The sequence below is a fragment of the Macaca fascicularis genome, chromosome 15 (genome assembly GCF_037993035.2).
Source record: "Macaca fascicularis isolate 582-1 chromosome 15, T2T-MFA8v1.1".
In the NCBI taxonomy this organism is placed as follows: Eukaryota; Metazoa; Chordata; class Mammalia; order Primates; family Cercopithecidae; genus Macaca; species Macaca fascicularis.
The window spans coordinates 115,210,265-115,238,112 of NC_088389.1; the positions used below are offsets into that span (position 1 = coordinate 115,210,265).

At 41.7% G+C, this 27,848-nt stretch overlaps 1 protein-coding gene across 1 annotated transcript in view; it reads left to right on the forward strand.

Moving 5' to 3' along the window:
- RMI1 (RecQ mediated genome instability 1) overlaps positions 1–27,848 on the forward strand; it is a 640,651-nt gene that overhangs the window by 605,958 nt on the left and 6,845 nt on the right. Inside the window, exons 15-16 of the mRNA XM_065530754.1 lie at positions 26,962–27,074; positions 27,175–27,322. The gene's annotated coding sequence lies outside the window, so the exon portion shown is untranslated. The remainder of the gene's footprint in view (positions 1–26,961; positions 27,075–27,174; positions 27,323–27,848) is intronic.

Below are 27,848 nucleotides of genomic sequence, written 5' to 3' on the forward strand. Positions count from 1 at the left end.
TGCATGCATTAGATGATATTCAGATTTAATGGAAAAATAATGACTGCATTAAATCAGGTTTTATTGTTATGGAGGGTTTTAATTTGGCAGGACCACTTTCCTTTTGTGATCTAGAAAGGGCTGAATTGAGGAAGGTGGAGCCTTCACGCTGGTTCTTGACCTATATCCATTTTTTACTTACTCAGAAATGATTGCACCTTTTAAACAGGTTAACCTTTTTCTTTCCGTTTTTTTCCCCTTAGAAGATGGTTTTTACTTTTTAAAACCTCACAGATTAATTTAAAAGTAATAAAAATTAAACAGAAGTCATTGTTCTTCCTTGCTTTATGAAATGGAGTTTCCATTGTGGGTTTTTTAAAGAGGAAATGCATCATTAAAGTCATTGCATTATTTATCAGAGAAGCTAATGAAATCATAACTACAGTAACTGAACACACGCAGCACAGCACTTGTTTGAAACACTGCCTATAAAACGCCAGTTAATCACTGTAGGACCAGTGCTTTTTATACTTCATCTCTTGAAATAAAAATCATTGCAGTGTTTGTGTAAAGGCTTCCAAATTCTCGACTTTTACCAAGTTTCTACAGTTATAGTTATGGGGTGACCATTAAATTTGGTCAGAATTTGCTAGTAGAGGCAGGCTCAACCATAGATTTTAATGGGACTTCAAAAGATTTTTAAAAGATTGCCTCCCGTCTTGCTTTTCTCTTGTTTCAATGTTACCTGTTAATTTATTAATCTTTCCACCTGCCTAGGTCAGCTGTTTTTACAGGGATAAAAGCTATCACTGTAGAGGGAGAAGAAACCATGCCAATACGTAGTACAGTCCATGATTTTACAAAGGGGGAAGTTGAAGTCAAGGATGTAAGTGACTTGCTAAGAGCAGGCAAGACCCAGATCCTTCCTAGTTGCCTCACTACCTACCTTGTGGCAGCTTGGAAACCAGGGGGGCTGAGTTTGGAGGCTCTGAAAAGATCTCAGAGTCCCAGGCTAATAAAAACCTCATGAGGTGATCTGTTCCAGGGACAGCCTGCTCCTGGGACAGCTGCAAAGCTGCCAGCTCTGTCTTCCATGCCAACATCCCATTGTATCTACCACCCCTCCTGATCCATGTCCCTGCATCTGTAGTTTGCTCTCTCTTCAATCTTTGTCTCTTTTCCCCAACCTCTCCTCCCATTGAGGAGCCTGACACCTGGCAAGTGGACTTTCTTTTCTTTTTTTTTTTTTTGAGATGGAGTTTCTGTCTTGTTACCCAGGCTGGAGTGCAATGGTGCGATCTCGGCTCACTGCAACCTCCGCCTCCTGGGTTCAAGCGATTCTCCTGCCTCAGCCTCCCAAGTAGCTGGGATTACAGGCATGCGCCACCACGCCTGGCTAATTTTGTATTTTTAGTAGAGATGGGTTTCTCCATGTTGGTCAGGCTAGTCTCAAACTCCTGACCTCAGATGATCCACCCACCTCGGCCTCCCAACGTGCTGGGATTACAGGTGTGAGCCACCGTGCCTGGCCTGGCAGGTGGACATTTATGGGCATGAGAGCAAATCTGCATCACCAGACTTATGGGAAGACCCCTTAGGCATTTACTGGAGGATTCTGTAGTATCCCATTGAGGCTATCCAAGGGCCAGGGCTGTGGAGTGACCTGGAATTTCGGTGTCTTCCATCTAGTATTAGTGGTGGCTTTATAGAGATGACAAAGACAAGATCAAGCCACTGATGTTTTGACATGATCAGAATATTAGGCTAAAATACACCAAATCTTACATAGACTTGTAGACTTCATTTAGTCCATTTTAATTCTGCTTACTCTTATAGTTAATTTCTGACTTTTGGGACTGTATACCTAGCAACTTCCTCCATCCTGTCTCTCTTCTTCTCACCTTCCTGGAAACTGCTTCATGTCGTGACTGAGAGAGGGGTCTCCGTATGACACCAGCCATCCACCCCAGAGCTCCGGTTGATTGGTCCTGGGAGAGACACCTGACTAAGTCACATCAAGGAGGACCTTCCTGGATCAGTCATTTTATGATCAGTTTCTACAGATGATGAATAAACTGTAGGCCTAACATTCGGAAGCTGTTGCAGACAACGTCTAGCAAGTCAACAAAAAGAGAAAGAACGCAGCTGATAGGTGGAGAAAAAGTGAGCTGAGAGTTGGTCAGCATGTGCTTGGTTCTCTTTGCTACTGAAGCACAGCTGCACACACCCTACCTTCAATGCAGCCTGAGCAGGTGACTTTCTCTATGAGTCAATCATTTCCTCTTAAACTCCAGATCTAATTGTGTATCTGACGCTGCAACCATGGACAGCCCATTGATTGACTGATCTCTTTCTTCATTCATGGGTGTATGCACACATTCAAAGATGGTTGTCAAGCACCAAGTATTACACCTTTCTGGGCTTTCCTGTCCTGTCTTGCTCACATTGTCCACCCGTCTTTTCATAATTTCCTCTTTATTGTCTGGTTTTGTTCATGTCACACAAACAAGGAAAAACCATATGTTTAATAGCTATTTTAGTTTAAATGAATTAGAAAAAATTGATGAGAAGGGGCCTGGAGTATGAGTTAATGACAGGCCTTAAGAGGTAGGACACTGCTAAGGATTTGTGAGCATGTGATTAAGTAATCTGTCACCAAGCTTTATGGCACATTTCTTACTCACTGGAAGCCACCAAAGACAGAGAGGTATACTCTTTGTTCTTGAGATGCTAATAGTGAGAGAAGTGGGAAAGGATTAAGATAAATGTGAAGTATTGCAAATAAGCAAGGGAGATCTATGTAAGGGGAAGTGATTTGGACTGCCTAACGCCTAAGGAATGCTGATCTGCTCTTTCTGAGATCAATTTGTAGCGTTATAGCACTTTTCATTCAGAGTTCTCAAGGTGTATGATAAATACCAACTTATCATGGCTCACTATCCCCTTGGGCATAAGAGATTTAGAATAAGGCATAACCATGGCCCAGAAGGGATGGGAAACATACTTAATAGATGTTCTATGGGGATTTTGGTACGTAGAATGTAATTACCTGTACTGGATCTCGGCCAGAATACCGCAAGTGAATGACCTATCCGACTTGTGATCCAAGGCTATACTTATATCACTCTGTCAGCTCAAATGCAAGGGAGAATTGAGGTTAGTATCATTATCCATTTTCACTGCATATATTTCTTTCACTATGATCCATGAAAATATTTCATTCCTGAATTCCTCAAACTCACTCTGTACAAGCTGGATGTGTCCCACAAAGCCTGCATCCAATGCAATGCATCTCTCCCACATCGTCTGTAGTCATCTTTCCACTTGTCTTTAACTCCTGACTTTTCCTTCCTGCCCCACCCCAGAGCCTGCATAAGTGATGAGCAAGAGAACCTGTCCCGGATGGGGTTTCAGAGAAGACAGATGATGATACATTCTTTGTGTACTTCCCATTTCCCTCCTTCCCTCATTTCCGACTTGGACTTCTCATGACTTTTCCAGGTGCTGCCTGGATTCCCTACATTCTTTCCCAGCTCTCATCTTCTCACAGTTCAACAATCTCTCAAGACTTGAGGTCAGGTTGATCAGAAAGGCCAGTTCTGATTGGACCGCACTCACACCTAGGCACTTTATCCATTAGTGAAATGGACCCAAACTTCACAACTCTCAAGGTCAGATATATAATATGGAGCATTTGTTTGGTAATAAAAACGTTATTTCTGGCTTTGAGCTTCCATTTTATCCTGATACAGAAAATGGGATCTCGTTACTTCCAAGTAAACTCATCAACTTTCATAATTTCTCAATCACTTCAGGTTAAAATTTTAGCCACATTTGGAATTTGTGTTTCCTCATTGTCTTGCAGATTGCTGCTAAGCTTCAGGAAGGGGCTCAAATGTCATTTGGTCGCTTCTTGTTCTCTAACTGCTGAGGTTCCCTGCGGCTGTCCCTTGCGATGGGCTTTGGGCTGCCTGGTCCTCAGACAGGGCTACGTCTGCCCAGTGGCTGGCTGAACTACAGCCCTGTGCTCATTGGAGGCCTGGTGGGTGGTTGAAAGGAAGAAGACTCCAGTTCTGATTCATACATCTTCTTCCTAATTCTCTTTTCTTTATACTTGAACCCCTAGCTTTTGAGCTTAACCCTTCAGAATGGGAGACTTTGTTTTCTGTCTTCTTTCTGATCTTCTCACTCTCTTTCCCACATCCCTGAAAAAATGACAGGTTAATGTTTGTAGCCCATGAGAGGGATCACTAAAAAGAAAGAAAAAGGATATCTTAGTTAGTATCTCAAAATATCATCTCTAAGTAAGCCAAATTCTTCTATCACCTGTATTTTGAATTTACCTAAAAAACTAAGAACTTGCTGGAGATGTTTCAGACAAAACCTTAAAAAAGATATAATGTAGAAGTCTCTATTTTCTTGCAAGAACCACTAGGATGTAGGTGGGTGGAAGGACAAGGAGGATAAGCCAGAGTTGCCCAGTGTGTATTGATAAGAGTGGCTATGCTCAGAAATTAAGATTTTTTCCTTAGTTACAAGTAGAACTGGGATCAGTCCATTTTCACAAGTGAGATGCTAGACCAAGATGACAAAATTAATAATATTGAGAGTTATCAGAGTTACCAGATTTGATGAGGGCTTATCAAATAGAGGTCCAGAAGTTACCCACACTACGAAGAAACATATTTATTCTCATGATAGAACATTATTAGGTAGAAATATCTGAGACCACTCTCATCAATCAGCAAGGGAGAAAAGCTACATCTCCAGCATTAATGTTTACATTTACCTGTGTGCCTGTAGCTCTCAGCCATTGGTGGATTCCAAGTTGCTGGAGATGGCCCTGGGCTGTCTGGTCCTCAGATTTGGTCACCTCTGCCCTGTGGCCACTCAGGTAGTCCACTTGAACTTGGTTTTGAAAAGTTTGTCCAAGAAAAGAGAATATTTTCTTTTGAATCTCAGTATTTTTAGTTCAACAGCTTATAATCTCCTTTGGCTGAAATATCTGTCTTGCACGACTGTCATTTCTTTTTTACTTTTGCAAGTCACATAATCAGAATATAACTCACATTGCTTAAGCACTAAGAAAGAAGGAGTATATTATGTGTTAGAATAAAATGCATGGTCAACACTAGGTGATTGTGGTGTGTTGGGGGCAGGGAGAAGGGGTCATGGTGAAATCAGAGGAAGTGAGGTGAGTGCCTACAAGAGGCCTATTAAATGATCTGGGAGTGAGATTGGAGATGAAAATCTTTGTAAGCCTTTTTTTTTTTTTTTTTTTGAAAAGCTATACTTAGTAACTGTAAAATATTTTGGAAGCTGTGTTAACTTGTCTGGTCACCAAGGCAGTAAAAGCATACTTATTTACTCTACTGTCATCTTAGGATCAAATTTATTAGGTTGGTCTTAGTGTATAAGAATGCAGCATATTCCCAAGTCATTCTGCTAAACACCAACACTAACATCTGTCAGATGTTAAAGGGTGAGTAATAGCAAAATTCTCATCTATAGGCAACAGAAGCTGACCCTGGATGACTTAAGCAGGAAAAGGAGGGTATGCCAATTAGAAATCTTGTTGGAAAATCTGGAGAACAAGTTGAGAAAATGGGCAGGAGTGAAAGGACAGGCAGGTGGCCAGAATTACAGCTAAAATCACACCATGGGGACAACCTTGTGGGGATGCCACTGCCCCTATTTGTAGACACCTAACACCCAACACTTCCTTTGTGCCACCAATGGCTCTCACACTGAGCCTGTGCCTCTGTCATGGCCATCTGGATGGATCTCTCTTGTCCTTGCTTCTCTGCCACATTCTTCAGAGTCAACATCCAACGAGGGAGCATCCAACTGACCCTGTCCAGAGTGTGTGATACCCTAGTCCCATGAACTGAGGCAGATGACACTCTGCTCTTTGACCTTCGGTGGTGACAGTAGGTCTTGGCTCCTGGCAACAGTCACACAATGGGGGATTCCCCAAAGGTGGGAAGACACTTCAGATTCCTGGCAGCCAAAAAATGATAAATGACAACAGGATATTACATAAGAAGAGGTTCCATGGTCAATTAATTTTGGAAAATGCCAGGTTTGACAGGTTTTACCATAGGGCTTTTTAAAAAATTTGATTGCATGCATGGGGAATCTCTGGGAAGGACTGTAGGATCCCTCCTTTCTTTATCATCTTGTATGAGTGTTCTGTGGAATACGTTTTACGAATTCAGTACTTCAAAGCAACAAGACTTTTTCTTGCTCTTAACCTCAGCAAACCAGTTTCTTTATGGATGCATGCAACGTTTCTAGGTATGTGAACTAAAACTGCAGTTATGAAAACTTTAAGGCTGTACTGAGGCCTCATGATTGGTTTATATCTCACCACGAGGGTAAGATTACTATTATATGCCAGCAGCACCTACCCAAGGCTTGCCCTTCTTGGATTTGCAGGTTTGGAGTTAGTGTTGTAGACATATCACCACCATGCAATTTTCTGTATTGAAGTTCTCCTTTTGTTTTTGGCTGACTATCCAACCTGACTGAACACATTAATGCAGCTTTACAAAACGTCCAAGAGACTAGCTTGTGTCTGACAGACCCTACATATAGCAGAGGTGGATGTTGCCAAGATTCAAATTCTTTGATAACTCAAAACAAATGTCCTGCTTATTTTTATAGCACTACAATGTAAGGATACATAATTCAACAACCAAACAACAGCTGACCTTTAAGCCATGTTTGGCACAGAAAATTGCTCCTATCTATATTCATAGATGATGTCTAAACTTTAGGTCAGAGTCATATTTTATTTGAGAATTGGTAATCTGAATATTATATCTTCACATGCAAATCCAAGGCCCAGCTCTCTAGGCAGTGGAGGCAAATATAAGTCATGGGTTGGACTTAAATCAGCACTGAAAGTTGAGTTTTAAAAAATATAGTATTTCTTTTATCAAATCTCCCTACATGAAAATAAGAAATTTCTTATTATCCTTCAACTTTTATAAAATACAAAACTAACACTATGAGATAGACTCATTCACTCAAAAATATTTATTGGGCCCATGATGTACCAGGCTGTGTGCTCAATATGGGAGATAAAATGGTGAATAAGGCATACTCCACACCTTTAAGGAGCTTACACTTAAACTGTCGATTTGATATCTATTTGTTTATTCCAAAGACTTTTGAGGCATACTACATTTCAAACACGGTGCTAGGAGCTCAGGATAAAGAAGTGAACCGGAAAATAATGGTTTCTACTCATCGGAACATACTCCACACCTTTAAGGAGCTTACACTTAAACTGTTGATTTGTTATCTATTTGCTTATTCCAAAGACTTTTGAGGCATACTACATTTCACACACAGTGCTAGGAGCTCAGGATAAAGAAGCGAACTGGAAAATAATGATTTCTATTCATCGGAACATAAGCCTAGATAGGGAGGCTGAAATTAAACCATACATCACACAATTATTTGTAGAATCATGCTTGTGATCAAAGTCACAGAGTAAAAGACCAGAATGCTGTGAGTATGTAATGGAACATGTTCTTTGGGGAAGTGGCCTGTGAGGTGTGCTCAGAAAGACGATCGGGAATAAGTGTGATGGAGACACAGAGAGAGGATGTGAAGGTAGAAATAGAGTGTTAGAGCCGAAGAGACTTTTGCTGGTGCCAGAGGAAGAGTGGCCCAAATGATGAAGAAATGGGTGGGGCCTGGCCAGACAGAGCCTTGGAGACCATGGGTGGATTTTGGTCTTCACCTTAGAGGCAACAGGAAGTCATGAAGAAATTTTCATTAGGGGGATGACATAATCATAATCCTTCAACAGGAAGTCATGAAGGAATTTTCATTAGGGGGATGTGCACTTTAGAAAGACCATTCTGCCCTGTGTGTTGAATGGTTTGAAGGGGCAATAATGGATGCAGAAATATCAGCCGAGAGGTTATTCCACTTTTCTAGGTAAAAGTCACAGTAGTGGAAGAGACAGTGGTAAGAGATATATAGACATGAAATATGAACATTCTGAATCAACAGGACATGATGCTTATTTTAATGAGAGAGAGAGAGATTTAAGAGAAATAAAAGTAAATTGCTAAATGCAGTATGGTGAGCCAAAGGCTATCAAGGATGGTAGAGACACCTAGCCAGTCACTGTCAGCAAAGGCAAATACAACGAAGCATGTGACCTCAAGTTGTATATTGTTTATTTAAAGAGACTAGATAGGAATAATAAAAAGTTAACTCACAGTCAAGGCAGTGAATAGCAAGCATCAAATGAGTGCTTTGGGCATGATGGTTTGTGGGTGTTCACTGCTTAGTTGTAGATTGCTGCAGCCAGGGAGGCTTGCTGCAGTGGGTAACACCAGCTGGACTCAGGCAAAGAAAGGAAGAGGAGCAATTCTGTTGGAGAGAACATGTGGAAGACGGTGACGAGGAAGTAAGAATAGGCTAAGCATGACAGGGGGTATCAAACTAATTATATCAAAATGGGAGATTCATTTGGAGGAAAAGTGGTGATAAATTTGGAAGGGTAGCCTGGGGGCAGCAATGGGGTTGCAGCATTTCTATTAAAAATTCATAAAAGCTGATTTATACCTGGATTCTCATGAGTAGGCTAGAAATCTCATGCAATAGGAAAAGCTTAGTTCTGAGTCTCCTCCGACCTTCTCTACCATGGAACATTGAAACAGATAAAAGTCCTAGTCCTTCTCCCTGACCCCAATCAGATCAGAGTGTCCCATGAAATGCATGTTGTTTGTGTGTCTGTAAGGTATATACTTGAGAGAAGTCCCTGAGAGGACTGGGAACTCTGAATATACATTAGTGAGTTGGGCAGTTTCCTTCTCCTGTGAATAAAGCAGAGAGTCCATGGTCACAGTCACACTACCTCTGCAAATCAAACACATTTCTGACTAACAGTTGAGTCTCTAATGGATGCTCCCAGATGCTTAGCTCTGGGAAGTGTTGACCTCTGTCCTGGAGGTCACAGAAAGGCTAGAGGTAAGAAATTATCAATTAGAACTGATAGAAACAGAAGTAATTTTAGCCTAAGTCTAAGACAGCATGGGACAAGAAAAAAAGGAGTGGATTTGACATAGAAAAACTTGGTTTCAAGTTTCAGTTCCATGTTATCTTGGGCAAGTCCACACAATCCTTTAGAGGTGCCACATCTTTACTTGTAAAGATATTCATACCCTAGGCATTGACAATACCTGTAATAACTGTAACCATCACCAAAGCCTCAATTTTAAGTCTTCTACTGTGACCGTCACTTCCTATTCTAACTATTCACTTCCTTTGGTACCCTCATGATACTTCCTCAATTTCATCAAGACCTTTGATCCACTTGACTTCTTTTCACTACCAGCATTTTTCTCCTCTGTTCATTTCCCTTCTCACTCCACTTACAGTCTATGGTCTATCACTTTAGCCCCTTCCTTGCTGACCTCTTCAGGTCCTTTTCCCATCTTCCTCCTCTCTCCTCTCTTGGCAAACCCCAAACTGTGGTTGAGCTTATCCAGTCTTCTTTTCCATCTCCACATTTAAGCAATTAAATGTTGACAGAGAGGCACCCAACTGGCCAAGATGAATTTCTTTTCAAATTTATGGCAACGTATAGCAATGAATATGTGACACTGCTTGACAATGTTTCCTAATATCTTGGTAATTTCTATTTCACTAGAATAACTAATTTCTAAAACAATGACTTCACATGATCCCTTCTCTCCTGAAATTTATCCCATTTCTCCCCTAACCTTACTAGCAGTAAATAACCCGGTTTCATATTTTGTTTAGAAGCTTGCATCTGAAAGAGTGCCCCAGCTCATCTTCCCGCCACTGACTGTGCCATCTCTTTATCTCTGCCCGTCTTCTCAAACTTCCCTCTATGACAGTGCTTCCACTGTGTCCCTGCTCTGAGCAATGGCCACCTTGAACTCTACTTGGAAGGGTGTCTTTGCCCATTGTGGGGCTTCGCTCCATTAGTTGTTCCCTCTCTCTTGCATTATCAACGGCTCCCTCATTCCTGGGCCATTTCTGTAGCACATGAACATGTTCGGGTAGCTCTTTTCCTAAAACAAGCAAACAAACAAATAAATATTTTTTTTAAAAGGAATTAAAGAAAAAGGAAATCTTTTGAATCCTCATACCCTTCTAGCTTCTACCTACCCATCCACACACCCCTCTCTCCAAAAAGCAAATTTCTTTACCAAGGGATTGTTGCTATGATCTGAATGTTCATGTATCCCCGAAATGCATATGTTGAAACTTAATCACTAATGTGATGGTCATGGGGGCAGAGCCCTCATGAATGGGATTATTGCCCATGAAGGTGCCATCTGTGAGAAAGTGGGCCCTGACCAGACACTTAATCTGACACCAGTGCCTTGATCTTGGACTTTCTAGCTTCCAGAACTGTGATAAATATATTTCTGTTGTTTATAAGCCTCTCAGTTTTTGGTATGTTGCTGTAGCAGCTCGAGTAGACTAAGACAGTTGTCCATACTTTCTGTTTTGACTTCAGATCACTTCCCATTCATCCATCCTTCTAGGCAATAAGGCTTTTGCCCCTCATATAAGCACTTCCCTTTCCTGTGGCTTTTAGGATACCCCACTCACTTGGTTTGTTCCTGCCTCTTGGGTTACTCCTTTCAGTTTCCTTTTAGATGCCTCTTGCTCTTTTTTGATCTGCTTATGTGAGAGTTCCTCAAGGCAGCTCGAACACTTCTCTCCTCTGTAAGATCACCTTTGGGTGACCTTATTCAGTTCCAGAACTTTAATTAAATGTTGTCTCTATGTTCACAATTCCCATGCCTCTTTCTTCTGCACTAACCTCACCCTAAATTTAGTCTCTTATATCCACTTGTATCTTTCATAGCTCCAGGTCTGTGTGAGAGGAATTTCGTACTTCACTCAAAATGTAACGCTGGCTTTCATCCCAAATTTGCTCCTACCCCACCCCGGTCTTCAGTATCTCAACAAATGGCTCCACTGTTTGCTCAAGCCCCAACTTGAGTCATCCCTGGTTCCTCCTTTCCCATCGCTCCCCTGCAATCAATACATGAGGGATTTCTGTCAGTTCCACTTCCAAAATGCATCTTGCATTTATCTACACTCAATCTCTACTGGTGATGCCTTACCTGAGCCACCATCTCCTCTCATCTGTATTTTTTTCAGAAGCTTCCTGTTTTTTGTTTTTTTTTTCCTTCACTTCTGTTTCCCCCCCCCCAACTCATTCTCCATCAAGCAGCCAGGGTAATATTTTTAAAACATAAACTATGTCACACTACATCCTTCAGAGAGTTATTATGTCACTGCAGGGAAGGAAAAACAGAAATGAAAACTCCTTACCATGATGGTTCTAGCCTATGTATGATCTAGCTTCTTCCTTACACCCCATGGAATCTCATTCTATTCTTTTCCTCATTCACTGAGAGTCGGCCGCTGGGTTTTTGTTCTTTGAATATGCCAAGCTCATTCCTACCGCAGGACCTTTGCAACTGTGGTCTCCTTTTGCCTGGATTGCTGTCCCCCTGGCTTTCCATGGATGGCTTCTCCTCTCTAGCTCTCCTGTTGAAATGCTCCACCCTCAGAGAGGCCATCCTCAGCCATCCGTCATGAAGCTGGCTTCCATCTTGTTATTGTCTATCACGTCCTCCCATGTAGTGTTCTCATACTGTTAACCACAGTCCCCAATTCTCCACTGGTTTATTGTCTGCCTTGCCCACTAGTATGCAGACTCCATGAGGGGAGAGCCTGTGTGTTGCCCCCTCTGTATTCTGGCCCCTAGCACAGTGCCCTTTGGAGTCTTAGTAGATACCTGTTGAATAAAAAGCAGTACTGAATGGGCCAAGCAGGAAGGGATGGAGAGTTTAGATATGAAACGAGGGCAGATCCTGGGACATTCACAGAGAGAAACCACAGCTCGCTTTGGGTTTGCCGAACAATCCCATAGTCCTGCCCAACACCCAGTACATGGACAATGCTACCCAAGTCTTTTTTCAGCCTGTGAAAATTTGAAAGCCCCTTGTTAAGACTCCCCTTGGAATAAAGTTATGCAAATATTTTGAGTGGTCAAAGTGTGACTGTTTACAATGTTTAAAATACTTTTCTAACGAACCATTTTATGAGATGTCTTCACTTTCATGCTCAATTTTTCCACTTATCTCTCAGTAAAGCCTGAAATAACTCTTCCATCTGACTTTCCTCCAGAAGCACTGCTAGTTAATACTGGCTCTAAAATGGGGTTTTACTGAACACTGTAAGTGTGAGAAGGAGCTTACATCTTGGTCTGCAGGATCTGGAGGGAACCTGGAGCTCCTTTCATCAAGAGTTGCAGCTTTCTATTCTTCTAGGAAGGTGACTTCTTTTGTGAGCCTGCTTCTGGGCATAGCTCCTCGCTTGGGCTCTGGGGTCTACTATGTTGAGAGAGAGGGCAAGTTTCACACTCAAGACTGAAGGCCACCCTACCTCTAAGGTCATTCTGCTACAGTGGGGGTGTTTTCTGAGCCTCTGAATATCTTGTGAGTGATACAAAGATGCAGACTCTTGCTGGGCAGTAGACCCTGAAAAGCCTGCCGGCCCGTTAATTAAGCTCACGGACTGTGGAGCCAAGCTGCCCAGGCTTGCATCTCAGCTCTTCTACTCAATCACAAGGTCAGCTTGGGCAAATTATTCAGCCTTGCTATACATTGATTTCTTCACCTGAAAAAGGGGGAGGATGATAATCGTACTTATTTTAGGAAGTTGTGTTGTAAAGATTAAATGAGATAATATAGTAAGTGCTTCATAAATGTTATCAATTGTTGCTGCTGTTGTAGGCTGAATATACTGGCATCTTTGTCCATTCACAGTCTTTTCCACTGAACCTATTTCACCCATTTACACCCATGTTTTGTTACTCAGCATTCAGACTCTATCCAGTCCTGTTGATCTATCTTCTGTCTCTCAGAACTGATGCCTCAGTTTCCCCTCATTTGAGCTCCACACCCTGCCCTTCACTGATAACTTTGTTTAACTGGCTTTCTTGCCCATGTCTTTGAATGGTCTCCCTTGGATGTAGCTTTTCATATGATAGGTTAAAGGCACTGCACTTTCACTCTCCCCTGGCCCTCTGGGATCATCAGGATATGAGACCTTCCCTGCTTAGTGAAGAATGACTGTGGAAGACCCTCATCCTTGGTGCTCCAAGTGGACTTTCATCAATTCCTTAAATCTTTGGCATTGAGCTGGAATCATGTGGCGATGGCACTGTGTGTTGGGGTGGGAAATGGCGTCAACTAGAAGGCACCCAGCCATCCAGGTGGTATCAAAAGAAAGAAAAGGTACTTTGTTTGTTGAGGTAGCTTTTTATGTCTTGGCTCCCTTCTCTTTTTCTCCGAATCTCCTGCCTCATTGTTGACAGAGATTGGGTGGTGGCCTTGTCTGGAATCTGACCCATTATATTTTTACACATAATTGGAACCAGACACAGTATGGATTCTTTGCCCTTGTTTGAGCATATGACAAATGATCCCCTATTCATGCAGTATTGCTGTAATCCAGAAAATAATCAGGCATTTCCTGGTACATTGGAGGATAATTCATCTGGCCTTCTCCCAGGAAGTTATCCAACCCCTTTTCTGTTGAGATGTTCTTCATTGTTTTTCAATTATCTTCAAGTATCCTCATTCTGTCCTGTGTTTCCATTTAAAACTTCAGATTTTTCCAGGAGAAGAATCCCCAACCAATCATCTTGGTTGTCAGTGGCTGAGACAAAGCATCACTGGTGGTAAACGAATGCAGCTGAAGCTCCCAGAAAATTCTTCGTGTGGCATTTACTGCTTGTTGGGATTTCCAGAACAGCATGCTGCCATTCTTTAGTGCATGTAATGTGCTGTGCCGTGGACTCACTGTGAATGAAGAACTGCTGAGACTTCTGAGTTTTCTCAGAAATGTCATTGCTTACTATGCACATGTAGTTAGAGTTTATGAGGATCAGGAATGCGAGTTTTATCCACCACAGGCTCCACGCACTGTGTTCAGATGATGAATTCCTGGTTAATTTTCTCACTCTGGCTCTGTGAAAACTCTTAGCTCTAAACTGCTGCAGTTCTTTAAAAGATTCCCTGGCAGTCCCAGAAGCCAGGAAAGATTTAATTTCAAACAAGAATTTTGGAGTTTGTGTCACTGAGTCCTTTATTTAATTACAATAACACATTGTTTAAGTTAGCTTTCCTTTGAAAAACTAAGGGTTTAAATGAAGGGGAAAATATTATGTCAAATAGACAAAGTTTTGAGAGGCTGAAAACGATTCCCTTTCCCCAAAGACAATTCTAAAGCCTTCATGAACCCTTTCTCCTACTGGTCCATTTGCTCAAGCTGTGGCATTAATCTAGGAGCAGTTTCTCTGCCCCTTTACTTGAGTTAGGTCTAAAAGAGAAGTAGTTTCTAAGGCCCAGGCAGGGATCGAATCAGCGTCCTACAGGGCTTGAAGGAGTTCTTTTAGATTTATAAGAAGTGAATGTTTATAACTAGAGGCCATCAGTTTCCATATCTTAAAAACATCAGTGTTAGCAGGCTATGTTAAGCATATCTGTATAGTCCAGGAGAAAATTTGGTGGTTAACTATAGCCCATCAAATGATGGAAAGACATACCAGAATTCAAGTAGTGGTTATAAGAACACATTGTTAGATCAATTCTCCATCTTTTTTTTTCTTTTTTTTTTTTTTTTTGAGATAGAGTCTTGCTCTGTCGCCCAGGCTGAAGTGCAATGGCACCATCTCAGCTCACTTCAAGCTCCGCCTCCTCGGTCACACCATTCTCCTGCCTCAGCCTCCCGAGTAGCTGGGACTACAGGCGCCCGCCACCATGCCCAGCTAATTTTTGTATTTTTAGTAGAGGCAGGGTTTCACTGTGTTAGCCAAAATGGTCTTGATCTCCTGACCTCATGATCTACCCGCCTCGGTGCTCCAAAGTGCTGGGATTACAGGCATAAGCCACCATGCCTGGCCTCAATTCTCCATCTTTCCTTGCCTTCCTCCCTCCTTACCTTTTCCCTCCCTCCCTCCTTTCCTTCCTTCCATGTTAAAAGTTGTCTTCAAGATGGGTAGAGTTGGTAGATTTGGGGACACTGAGGGCTAACCTTTATTGTAAAAGTCCTCTTCACTCCAAGCCAAGTTCAAGGCAGAGCAATAAAAATATGTCCCAGTAGCCCTTGAAGTTTGGCTTGATTTACTCATGTCCTGCAGTGGCCACTTGAACAGGGGGCTTCTAGACTAAGTACAGAGACCTAAGTGAAACTTTCTGTTTGAGTTCTGCTGCTGTGTGACTCCTCATGGCTCAGCCTTGCTCCCTTGGTGAGGCTGTGCTGGCAGTGGCCACTTGAACAGGAGGCTTCCAGACTAAGTACAGAGACCTAAGTGAAACTTTCTGTTTGAGTTCTGCTGCTCTGTGACTCCTCATGGCTCAGCCTTGCTCCCTGGTGAGGCTGTGCTGGCAGCTGCGCTCTGTAGCTAAGCCAAACAGTTGCCACAAAATTCATCTTTGCCCCTTTCCTTATAGTGCAGAAATGTAGAGTTGATAGAGTAATCACATCAGACTTTACAGTTGACGTGTGTGTCAGCTGTCATGGATGATCTTTCTAGTACAGAACATTCAGCAAATATTTATGAAGTGCCCAAGTAGAAATTTGCATGGCAAAGAGCTGGGGTTGAAAATGAATTATGCCCACAGGAAGCTTATAAGTTAGTGCAGGGATAAAAAGATCTCCAAGATGGGTGGGGGAAGTGGTGTGTGCCTTAAGAGAAGAGCAGAGAAAAGAGAGGAAGATATAAGGGTGGAGCAAGGGGAGGTGGATTTTGGTTGGAAAAACCAGGGAAAGCTTCCTGTAAAATGTGGCAATTAAACTTCCCCAGCAGACTAGGTAGAATTTGCACATCTACAACTGACTTGTACACAGATTGTAAGTTAGGGCAGCGGTCCAAAAGGTATGCAGAGAAAATGTAGGAGAGAGAGAGAAATAGGAGTGACTGTCCAGTTTGCAGTGTTGGTGCAGGAAGGAAAAATTGGCTGGAGAGGTCAGTTGAGAGCAGACAGTGATGGATCTTGGCTATTAGGCAAAGGAATTGAAGCAATAGAAATGCCAGGAGAATAATTTGGGAAAGTTCAGGCAGACTGGAAAAGTGGATTCATGTTGAGTTGTCTGGGTCTGGGATCCTCAATGAAATCTTTCATCTCTATCTTGTGAGGAACCTCAAATTGCTGCCTTAGTTGCATCTTACTCTAGCCATCCTCTTATATTTGGCCAGACTTCTTTCCTTGCACAAGTCAAGCCCTTAACATGTTGCTCTAACTTTCCCATTTGTCATGATACTTAGGCAATAAAGCTGCAGGTTGCTGAGAGCCTGCCATGTGCCAGGCACCTTGGTAAGTTTGTCACCTGTATCATCTTTTTAAATTTTCTCCCAAACCTGACGTGGAAAATGTTTTCCCCTCTTTTTTTTTTTTCAGACAAGGAAGCTTGCGTCCTAGTGTGGTTAAGCATGTCCTAAGACAACCCAGCGTCTAAGTGACAGAAAAATGATTTGCCACATTGTATTCTGTTCTTTATTCTATGCAAGCCCTCATAGCTCTTAATGTTGGTAAATAAATAATAACAGCTGACAATGCGTGTACTCAACATACTACAAACAATCACTCACAAAAATAACATGAAGGAAGTCCTTTTGCTATTTTTCTCATTTTACACATGAGAAAGCTGTCTTAAAGATTTATATAATTTCCCCAAAGTCACAAGGTTACCAGGTGGCAAAAGCCAGGATCTGAATCCAAGTTTAAAGCACATGGTCTTTACTACTCTGTTATAATTGATTACCAGTCTTGTTAGTGCAGGGACCAGAGTCTAGCAGAGTGCCAGGCACATGGTGAGCACATACATGTTTTTAAATGTTCTATGAACAAAATAATGAAAACGAATTAGGGAGTAGATGAAATAAAGAATGAATGAATGAATCATGTATGACACCAAGCCTGAGTTCTTGATATGGTCCTTGACACTATGCACAAACTTTGCTGAGCTACTATCAACAGTGCAGATGATATGGCCTGGCTCTGACTGTGTGGTCCATACAGCTGGGCTGTCCACAGGCATGGAATTGGGGTCAACTGCTAAACACCATGCTTTTTAGTCAATTGTGCTTTGCCTGTAGAAAGACACTCCTGGGCTGGGCATTGTGGTTCATGGCTGCAATCCTAGCACTTTGGGAGGCCAAGGCAGTTCGAGACCAGCCTGGGCAACATGGCGAAGCCTATCTCTACAAAAAATACAAGAATTAACTGGGTGTGGTGGCAAGCACCTGTAGTTCCAGCTACTTGCGGGCTGGGCCAGGAGGATTACCTGAGCCTGGGAAGTCGAGGATGTAGTGAGCTGTGATCCCACCAGCCTGGTTGACAGAGCAAGACCCTGTCTCAAAACAAAAAACAAACAAATAAACAACAACAAAAAAATCAGGTACATAGCATACTTTAACATAAAATAATTCAATTAAGAGCAATATGTAAACAATCCCAAATATTTAAGAACATTTTAGCAAGATTTTTGTTTTGTTTTTAACCAAATTTTACCTTTTATCAGTTCCTACCACTGAATTTTTAAAAATGAACTTTTACATTCAGAATAGTTTTAGATGTATAGAAAATCTGCAAAAATGGTACAGAGAGTTTCCATGTACCACCTATCCAGTTTCCTCTGTTGTTAACATCTTACATTACTATGGCACGTTTGTCACAGCTAAGGAACCAACACTGGTACTTTATTAATTAGACGCCATACTTCATTAAAATTTCATTAGTTTTTCCCAATGCTCTTTTTCTGTTTCAGGATCCAGGGCTCCATAGTATACTTAGCTGTCGTGTCTCCTTAGACTCTTCTGGTCTAAGTCAGTTTCTCAGACTTTCCTTGTTTTCCATCACTTGAAAACATTGAGAAGTGCTGGTTAGGTATTTTGGAAAATGTTCTTGGATTTGGGTTTGTCTGATGTTCTTCTCATAGTTAGCCTAGGATTACAGGTTGTAGGAGGAAGACCATAGAAGTAAAAAGTGCCAATCTCATTACATCATATCAAGACTACTACTACAAGCTTTTTACTTTTGGTGGTGATAGCACCACATTCCTATAGTTTTGCTGATGGCTTTCCCTGAGTCTCACTGGAGAGAGTAAACTTGCCTGCTGGCTTACCAGGTCATAGCTAAGTCTCTTCCTTCCTTCCTCCCTCCCTCCCTCCCTCCCTCCCTCCCTCCCTCCCTCCCTGCCTCCCTCCCTCCCTCCCTCCCTCCCTCCCTTCCTTCCTTCCTTCCTTCCTTCCTTCCTTCCTTCCTTCCTTCCTTCCTTCCTTCCTTCCTTCCTTCCTTCTTTCCCTCCCTCCCTCCCTCCCTTCTTTCTCTCTCTCTCTCTCTCTCTCTCTTTTGTTTTTCAGGGCCTCACTCTGTCACCAAGGCTGGAGTACAGTGGAACAATCTGATCTCAGCTCACTGCAACCTCCACCTCCTGTGCTCAAGTGATCTTCCCACCTCAGCCTCCCTAGTAGCTGGGACTACGAGCACTGATCACCATGCCCAGCGAATTTTTGTATTTTTAGTAGAGATGGGGTTTTGCCATGTTGCCCAGGCTGGTCTTGAACTCCTGGGCTCAAGCCACCCATCTGCCCCGACCTCCCACTGTGGTGGGATTACAGGCATGAGCTACCATGCCTGGCACTAACAAGGTCTTTAATAGCAAAACATTTTGCAAAGAAGGAGTTCTACTTGTTCAGTTTTGCCTAGCCTGGATAAGACAATCTTGGCTGTACTAATCAGGTAAGTTTCACCCAGTTACGGTATAGAACATTTTTTTTCTTGTGGCTGTGAACAGATAAATGGAGACATTTCTTTTCCTTCCTTTATTTTTCTTCCTTTCTTTTTCTCTCTCTCTTTCTTTCTTTCTCTTTCTTTCTTTTCTTTCTTTCTTTCTTTCTTTCTTTCTTTCTTTCTTTCTTTCTTTTCTCTTTTTTCTCCTCCTCCTCTCCCTCCTCCTCCTTCTTCTTCTCCTTCTTCCTCTTCTTTCTTCTTCCCCTTCTTCTCCTCCTTCATTTTCTCCTTTCTCCTCCTTCTTCTTCTTCTTCCTCTTCTTCCCCTTCTCCTCCTCCTCCTCCTTCTTCTTCCTCTTCCTCTTCTTCATCCTCTTCTTCCTCTTCTTCCTCCTGTTCCCCTTCTCCTCCTTCTCCTTTTTCTCCAGCTCCTCCTCCTCTTCCTCTTCTTCTTCCTCTTCTTCCTTTTTTTCTCTTCTCCTCCTCCTTTTCCTCCATTTCCTCCTCCCCCTACTCCTTCTCCTCCTCCTCCTCCCTCTTTCTTCTCCTCCTCCTCCTCCTTCTTCTTCTTCCTCTTCATTTTTCCTTCTCCTCCTTCTCTTCCTCCTCTACTTCCTCCTTTTTTTCTTTCTTCTTTTTCTTTTACATTTCGAATTCTTAATGGTGCAGCTGTCACCAAGGCCTTCATGGATGCCAGGAGGAAACACCATTTATGTTGATGAGGCAGATGAAACTGAGCTTATGGGGCAAAATCTTAGGGGAAAATTATAAATATGTGTCTGTAATCATATTTTTAATAGATGGTCCCCAAATTCCATATTTGATTTTTTTAGAATGTAAAACCACCAGTAAATATGCCCTCCAACTTGTTTTTGTTTGGAGGCATCCACTGCTGTCTGGACACTGAAGCCAGCCATCAGCAAAACTATAGGAATGTGGTGCTATCACCACCAAAATGGGCTTGTCTGCGCTCATACTTCCCTTTGTCTTCTCTGGGGGGTGCTGCTGGAGCTGGGCGCTGACTTGAGAACCAAGATCCATGATCTCCATTTGAAAACTACTTTGCAATTGAGTTTCAGTCATGTTTTATTAATATTTAGTAAACATTTTTAAATGGTTGTAAATTTCAGGACCGCCAGTAAGTCTCAGATAGATAGAAAGTATCAAGGCAATTTCCAAATGACAGTAATCCTTATTGTTCTTTTGGAGGCCACATGGAGCAAATTTATTCTGGAGTTTGTCTCACTAAGTTTTCTTTTGTTTATTTTCACGTATGTATGTATTTAGTGTGTGTTTCTTTTAGACAGAATACAACTCCTGAAAGGCAAAATAGCATCAGACTGTTTATTGTAGATCTCAGCTTAAGGTGCAGATGTTTTGGCCCAGTTAATAATCATTCTTTAACCTATCTTTAATTTTAGTTCATGAAGTAATAGGAAAATGTGACAATTTTTTGAATGTGTTCTTAGGGGAGGAGAGAGACAGAGAGAGAGAGAGAGAGAGAGAGAATATTCTCCTTTGTAGATGAGCTCTGGGCAAAAAGGGTCAATCTTGCAATCTTGGTTTGGTTTTAAGACATTGCCATGAAAATTTCCTTTTCCCGTAATCACCTCCTGCCTGTAATCACCTCCTGCCTTGCCTTCCAGAACATCTCTTCTCTGATTCTTTAACTCCTTTTCCTAGTGTGGACCTACTGCTCAAGACTGGGATGTGCTTTTCTGACTGGGGTCTACATCTTCCTCTGGAATTTCAGGTCTCGGAATGAGAAGTCTTAAAGGTTTCCTCCTTCCTGCTTTGCCACCACTGATGGAGCACCAAAGACTTTGGAGCTTAGCATTAATTCATCCTTTCAGGTCAAGCAGCGCTGGCCTTTTAAAGTGAGAACTGCATGCTCTGATTCATGGAAATGCACATTAATAGAATCTATCTGGAGAGAAAGGGGGCCTGTGCATGGGAACAGTGCCCACCAGACACCATGCCCAGCCACAGTAGCTACTCTTCTGGGGAGGTGGTGTCTGAGCAGGTAGGAGTTAAGGCAGCCTGCAAGGGAGGGGTTTGAGGGCAGCACCAGACTTCTACTAATGGGCTAATGTGCTCTTACCTACTCCTGATAGGGGGGCCACACAAAGCCCTTTGGTTCTCTTGACATTATGAGCCAGGTAAGCCACAAGCACCATCTGAGTATGGTTCCTGATCACTACATGTGGTTGCCTAGAAGTGACTGAGAAAAGAAGAAGAAAAAAAAGGAGAAGGAGAAGAAGGAGAAGAAGAAGAAGGAGGAGGAGGAGGAGGAAGAGAGGAAGAGGAAGAGGAAGAAGAAGAAGAAGAGTAAAAGGAAGAGGGAAGAGGGAAGAAGGAAGAAGAAGAAGCTGCTGTTGATGATTATATATATTCAGTGCTTAAGTGACAGGTTCTGTGCTGAGAATTTATAAATATCAACTCATTTAATCCATACAACAATTCCATCAGAAAGGAAATTTTGCTATTCCCATTTTATGTCAGAGAACTAAAGTTCAAAAAAATTAACTACAGTTTGAGTATCCCCTATCCAGAGTGCTTGGGACTAGAAATATTTTGGATTTTGAGCTTTTTTTTGGATTTTGGAATGCATGATGAGATATCTTGGGGAAGAGATTCTAAACACAAATTTCATTCATGTTTCCTGTAAACCTTATGCACATAGCCTGAAGGTAGTTTTGTTATTCCCTTGGGGATGCTGAATGAACTGTGTTGTGTGCAGGTCACATGAGGTTAGATGTGAAAATTTCCACTGGTGTCATGTCAGTGTTAACAAAATTTTAGATTCTGGGACATTTTGGATTAGGGATACCCAACCTATAACTTGTCCAAGATAATGTAGATAGAAAGAGGTACGACTAGGTTTTAAGCCAGGTTGGTCTGAGTTTTGAGCCTCTCTTAACAACACTGTTATATTAAGTTAAACAAACAAACAAAAGCCTAATATCCACATGCTGAAGGATATGTGTTATGAGTGTGTATTTGTTTTGTGTATGTATGTATGCATGCATTTTTGTGCTCACGTGTATGTTGCCCATGTGCATGTCTTAGTGTATGCATGTGTGTTTTGCCTATGCGTATATACTTATGCATGCATGTTTGTGCATGTGTGCTTGCATACATATACACTTACTTGAATATCTGTGCATATGTATATATTTGTTGGTATATCTGTCTTTGTGTGTGTGTATGTGTGAGTGCCTGTGCATGTGATTTTGTAGTACAGTAGAAAATACAGCTGAGAAAAAACCTTGATAAAAATCAAAGCTCAGTGTTTAAACCATGTCCACACAGTTTCTATAGAAAATGGCTTTAGGATATACTAAATCATAGCCCTGACTAAATGGTGTGTGGCCCCAGAGCAGAGTCAGCAGAAGGGATGCGGGTGGTATAGAAGCCATGCCCACTTCTAGCTGCCCATGAACCCCCACTTCATATGCTTCTGAATCCTGGGTTCTTTGGATACATTTATCTAGATTGAGATAATTTTCTTATTTTGGGAGCGTATTAGTCCATTTTTGTACTGCTGTGAAGAAATACCCGAGACTGGGTAATTTATAAAGAAAAAGTGATTTAATGAACTCACAGTTTCATATGGCTGGAGAGGCCTCACAATCATTGCAGAAAGCAAAGAAAGAACAAAGGCACATCTTACATGGCAGCAGGCAAGAGAGAAGTGTGTTGTGAAGGAGGGGAAAAGCCCTTTATAAAATCATTGGATCTCATGAGAACTCACTCACTACCACAAGAACAGCATGGAGGTAACTGACCCCATGATTCAATTACCTCCCACTATGTCCCTCCCACGAGACATGGGGATTATGGGAATTACAGTTCAAGATGAGATTTGGTTGGGGACACAGCTAAACCATATTCAGGGACATTGTACATTTCTTGAGTAAATTCAAGTGGGTTGTCTACAATTTATTTTGATTCTTCATTTTACTTAAAGCGAATGCACCCCTTTCCAGGACCATCCTGGTAAACATAGCCAGGTCTTGAGAAGTGCTTGTAAAACTGCATGAGGTTACTATGGGGGTGGGGTGGCTCATGACTCTACTGTGGGTTTATGGAATGCCAAGTGGCAGAAACCTAAGACTTTTCCTCATTTCCTTAAGCCAGTAGAAGCAATTATAACATGATTCATTATGGCAGGAGTTCATATGTGTCCTTTTGTGCATGTGGGTGGGTCATGGGTTATTCAACATTTCAGCAAAATGTTTATAAGGTGCTGGGGGCTGGGCATGATGGAAGTGGTTGGCCTGGACGAAGGTGAGTATTTTATCACTGGCATGATTTAGAATTGTTGGTGCATAGTGATAATAAAAAGCAGACAAGTTGGTTTTACTATTGTTTTAAAATTCTCTATGGACCATGCACTCTCTTACCCCATTCCCTCAAGGCAGGCTTTCTCCACCATCCCCTCTACTTGGTAACATCCCTGCAAAACATTCAGCTAGAGCTAGCATTAGCAATGAGGAAAATTCACTGTCTTACAAAAAGAAGTCTGGAGTCAGGTGGTTTCAGGGTTGTTTTGGCAGCTTAAGGATTTCAAACAAGAGCAGGGATTTTTCTATCTTTCATTTCTCTCTCATCATCCTGGCTAAGTCATCAGCTTGTCTCTCATAACCCAAGATGGCATCAGGTGGAGACAAGACAATGTCTGCTCCAAAAGGGGGTATTTCTTCTCAATGTCTCTTTTAAATAGGGAGGACGGTTTTCCACAAAGCCACTCCACAGTTCAGGACTGGGTCACATAGCCATGAAATAGAGTCGGCAACCTACTATAGCCCATGGGCCAAATCTGGCTAGCCACCTGTTTTTGTTCAGCTCACAAACTGAGAATGGTTTTTACAGTTTTAAAGGATAAGAAAAAATCAAAAGAAAAGAAATATTTCATAACACATGTAAAATCCAAGTTTCATTGTCCATCAATAAAGTGTTATTGTAAAACAGCCACACCTAATTGTTTATGTATTGATCAAGGCTGCTTTTGAGCAACAGAGGCAGAGATCCCTGTGCACTGTCCAGGGAGCAGCCTGAGCAAAGCACCAAGCTGAGAAAGTGCATGGGAGAGCAAAGTGTCTGAAGCAGTTGGAAAAGACACTGAGGAGATTGGGTTAAGGTAAGACTTTGGAAGGCCTTGAATGCTGAGCTAAAAAGGAAAACTTCATCTTGTTGAAATGAAGGCTTTTGAGGAAGGATGAGCTGTCCTGAAATGTAACTTGATGAGTATGTGGCAGATAGGATAAAAGTTTGGTATGGTATGATTGATTTGTAATAGTAGTTAGCGCTGTGTCTTTGTCTGCATGAGCTGCTACAACAAAATACCTTACATCAAGGAATGTATAGAAATAGAAGTCTCTTCCTCACAGTTCTGGAGGCTGGGAACTTTATGGTCAAGACACCAGCAGTCTGTGGCTGGTGAGGGCCCTCTGCTTCACACATGATGGCTTCTTGCTGCATCCTCACATAGTGGAAGGGGCAATCAGGCTTCCTCAAGCCTCTTCTATAAGTATACAAATCTCACTCTTGAGGGTGGAGTCCTCATGACCTCATCATATCCTAAAGCCCTCACCTCTTAATACTGTCTTGTTGGTTATTAGGTTTTGATATATAATTTTGGGAGTACACAAACATTCAGACCATACACTCTGCCATATAACCAAAATTATAAAGAGATCTCACCAATCTTGGTATAAAGCTAGGAAAATGCAGTGCGGCTAAATGGACTTGAATGTGTGTTTTGTGCTGGATTCACTGAGATTTTTTTAAATGGAGTTGAACTTCAATATTTAAAAAAATCTGGATTTGTAACCTCTCTCACATGACAAGAATTAGCTGGAGCTGAGTTGGGACTGTTATTTTTAGTTTTCCATAGTCTATCATGAGTTAGTATTCTTTTGACATTGAGGCCAAGTATGAGTTGCTATTTATTGTTACTGTTTAGGGTAAATGCTAGCTGCTATAACAAATAAACCTGACATTCCAGTGGCTCAATATCTAATATATAGAAGTATATCACTTACCTATGTAATAGTCCAACACAACACAAACGTTCCTGGTAGGTAGATAGTTTTCCTCCATACAATAATTTAGGTGCTAAAGGCATTTTCCATCTCATGGTTCAGCTGTCTGAACCGTGGAGGCTTATGTATGCAGCTGGTGGATAGGGAAGAGAAGAGGGAGAAGGGTTAGTTTTTTATTGCCTTGGCTCAGAAATAACATGCAACAATTTTGCTCATATTCTATTGGCAAGAACTAGTTAAGGGTCCCACTCAGCTTCAAGGCAGCTATAAAAAGTATTCCATGCAGCCACTTTGTAGCAACAACCATTTATAGAAAAGGGAGCATGGCTTTGAGTAGACAGTTGGTCATCTCAGCTACTATCATCTTTTCTCTACTGTTTTTCTAATGGTTTAGGGTTTACTCATGATTTTTCTTTTTCTTGACTGATCTCATTTGCATTACTTAAGAAGTACTTGTAGGCAATTGGCTTCGTAGCTCCAGGTGTGTGGTTAATGCATTGCTTTTAAACAACAATTTAGTGGATATAAAGAGTCCTTCCTGGATGGGGATGCTTTGCTAAATTGATACTGGTATCTGGTCACTATGTCTGTATGCTGACCATTTTGGTCTTTCTACCATCTTCCTTCTGTTTAGATACTGGACTTTATATTTTGTTTTCTTTGTTTGTGTAACAGACTCCTTCAAAACTTTATGGTGTAAAAATACCCAATCATTTTATTAAGATGATGGGTTCTATGGGTCAGGAATTTGGACAAGCACAGCAGGGATGGCTTAACTCTGCTTCTTGGTGACTGGGTACCCAGCTGAAAGGCTTGAATGGCTGGGCGCGGTGGCTCACTCCTGTAATCCCAGCACTTTGTGAGGCCGAGGCAGGCAGATCACAAGGTCGGGAGATGGAGATCATCCTGGCTAACATGGTGAAATACAAAAATACAAAAATTAGCCTGGCGTGGTGGTGGGTGCCTGTAGTCCCAGCTACTTGGGAGTCTGAGGCAGGATAATGGCATGAACCCAGGAGGTGGAGCTTGCAGTGAGCTGAGATCTGCCATTGCACTCCAGCCTGGGTGACAGAGCAAGACTCCACCTCAAAAAAAAAAAAAAAAAAAAAGAAAGAGAAGAAAAGAATAAAAGGAAAAAGAAAGGCTTGAACATCTGCAGACCAATTCAGATGGCTGGAGAAGGGAATCTTCTCAAGGTTCCTTTACTCATATCTGTGAAGACTGGAGTGTTGGGATTGTCATCTGCAGTGTTCCAAATGGCTGCCCCATGTGGTTTGGGCTTCCTTACAGCATGGCAGCCTCAGGATAGTCAAACTCCTTACATGGTGCCTTAGAACTCCAAGAGCAAGTATTTTAAACAGATGGGGCAGAAGCCCTGTAACCTTTTACGACCTAGCATTGGAAGTCACATGGTGTCACTTTGGTAGAATGCTATTGGTCAAAACCATAGTCAGCCTGCCTTGATTTAAGCAGAGGGTACCTAGACCCTACCTCTTTATGGGAATAATGCCAAATAATTTGAAGCCATGTTTTAAAAGGTACACAGACTGTCTCATTAATTGGCATCTTTGTGCACATAACATAAAACAGGCCATTTAGCGAAAGGAGTACATTTTCATCAAAAGGCTAAATATCTCTAACTTTCTTTGATCATCTCTTAACACCTTAAGGAGCTAAAATGAATAATGACAATTCTAATTGCTTTAAACTGTGAAATACGCTACCCATCCCAGGTACTCTCTCTAGAAGTCTGGATTTCTTCTTTTGAATTTTAAGGCATTAGACTTTGAGGCAATATGGAATACTCTCTGGTCTGGAACCTTCTCTAGCCTGATATGTGACTTCCCTCCCAAAATGTGCTTCAGTTTCAAGTGTGGCTTCAGACCAATCAGGCTATCTCAAACAGAATTTATAATTAGGGGATACATTTGGATCTATATCAGGGAATATCACCTGGGGTCCACAGATAGAATACCGAGTGTCCATGATGTTGGATGGGAACAATTATATATTTATTTTCACTAATCTCTAGTTAAAATACAGCATTTTCTTCAATTACGAATGTAGGCAATAAATTATATTTATTGATTTTATGTATTTTTCCATTAATATTTTCAGTACCTGTGACTCCAGGATTTGCCAGCAAAAGAAGTCAACAATATTTTAACTTTAATCTTAGCCAAAAGGCCAAGAAGTGATGCTAGTATTTTCATATACTACTACAGTTGCAGGTATCCTGAAATTCTGTTTATGTTCATTACTACTTTAAAGTTGTGATAGTGATTAGCTATGCTTCCAAATGACATGTGACTACAGTCTTCATGTCTACAGACACACGTCTAACATAGCTGGGTAGTAATCCAGGCAACTCTGCCGCAAGTCATGGGCTCAGCCACCAGTCCACGGAGTCTCCAGTCACATGGATTGCTTTGGACTAGTCTCTATCCCCAGTTGTCGATTAACTAAAACGTGAAACGAGGTAAGTTATTTTCATTGTTTGATAATGTTTTGCAAAACTAAACAGGACAAATGAGAATTTATAGCCCTTGCTAAGGTGGTGCAGTCTGTTCTTTCTGGAATGCCCAGAAGTTGCTCAGGTTTAGGATTCAGGTGCAACTGAGAGAGGAGGCCCCGTGAGTCAGGGCACAGAAACTTGATCCAGTGGTAAGCACTGGTAACATTTTTCATTTGGAAGTTTTTTGGAAGTTTCAGTGTTCTGCCCTAATAGATGGGGCCATGTAATGAAAAGACAAGCTTTACAAAATTAGTATTTTGGGAGATAGGTGATACAGGCACATTGCACAAAATTGAAAAATTCAAAAGGAATTCAGTGAAAATATTTACATTACTACTGTCCTTCAGCCACCCAATTTCCTTCCCCAGAGACAACAACTGCTACCAGTTTTTTGGGTATAATTATCGATCAAATGAATATGTATGCAATCACCATCCACCATAAAGACATGCCAAGCTCCTACTATAACAAGAGTCCCTTATTTGGGGGG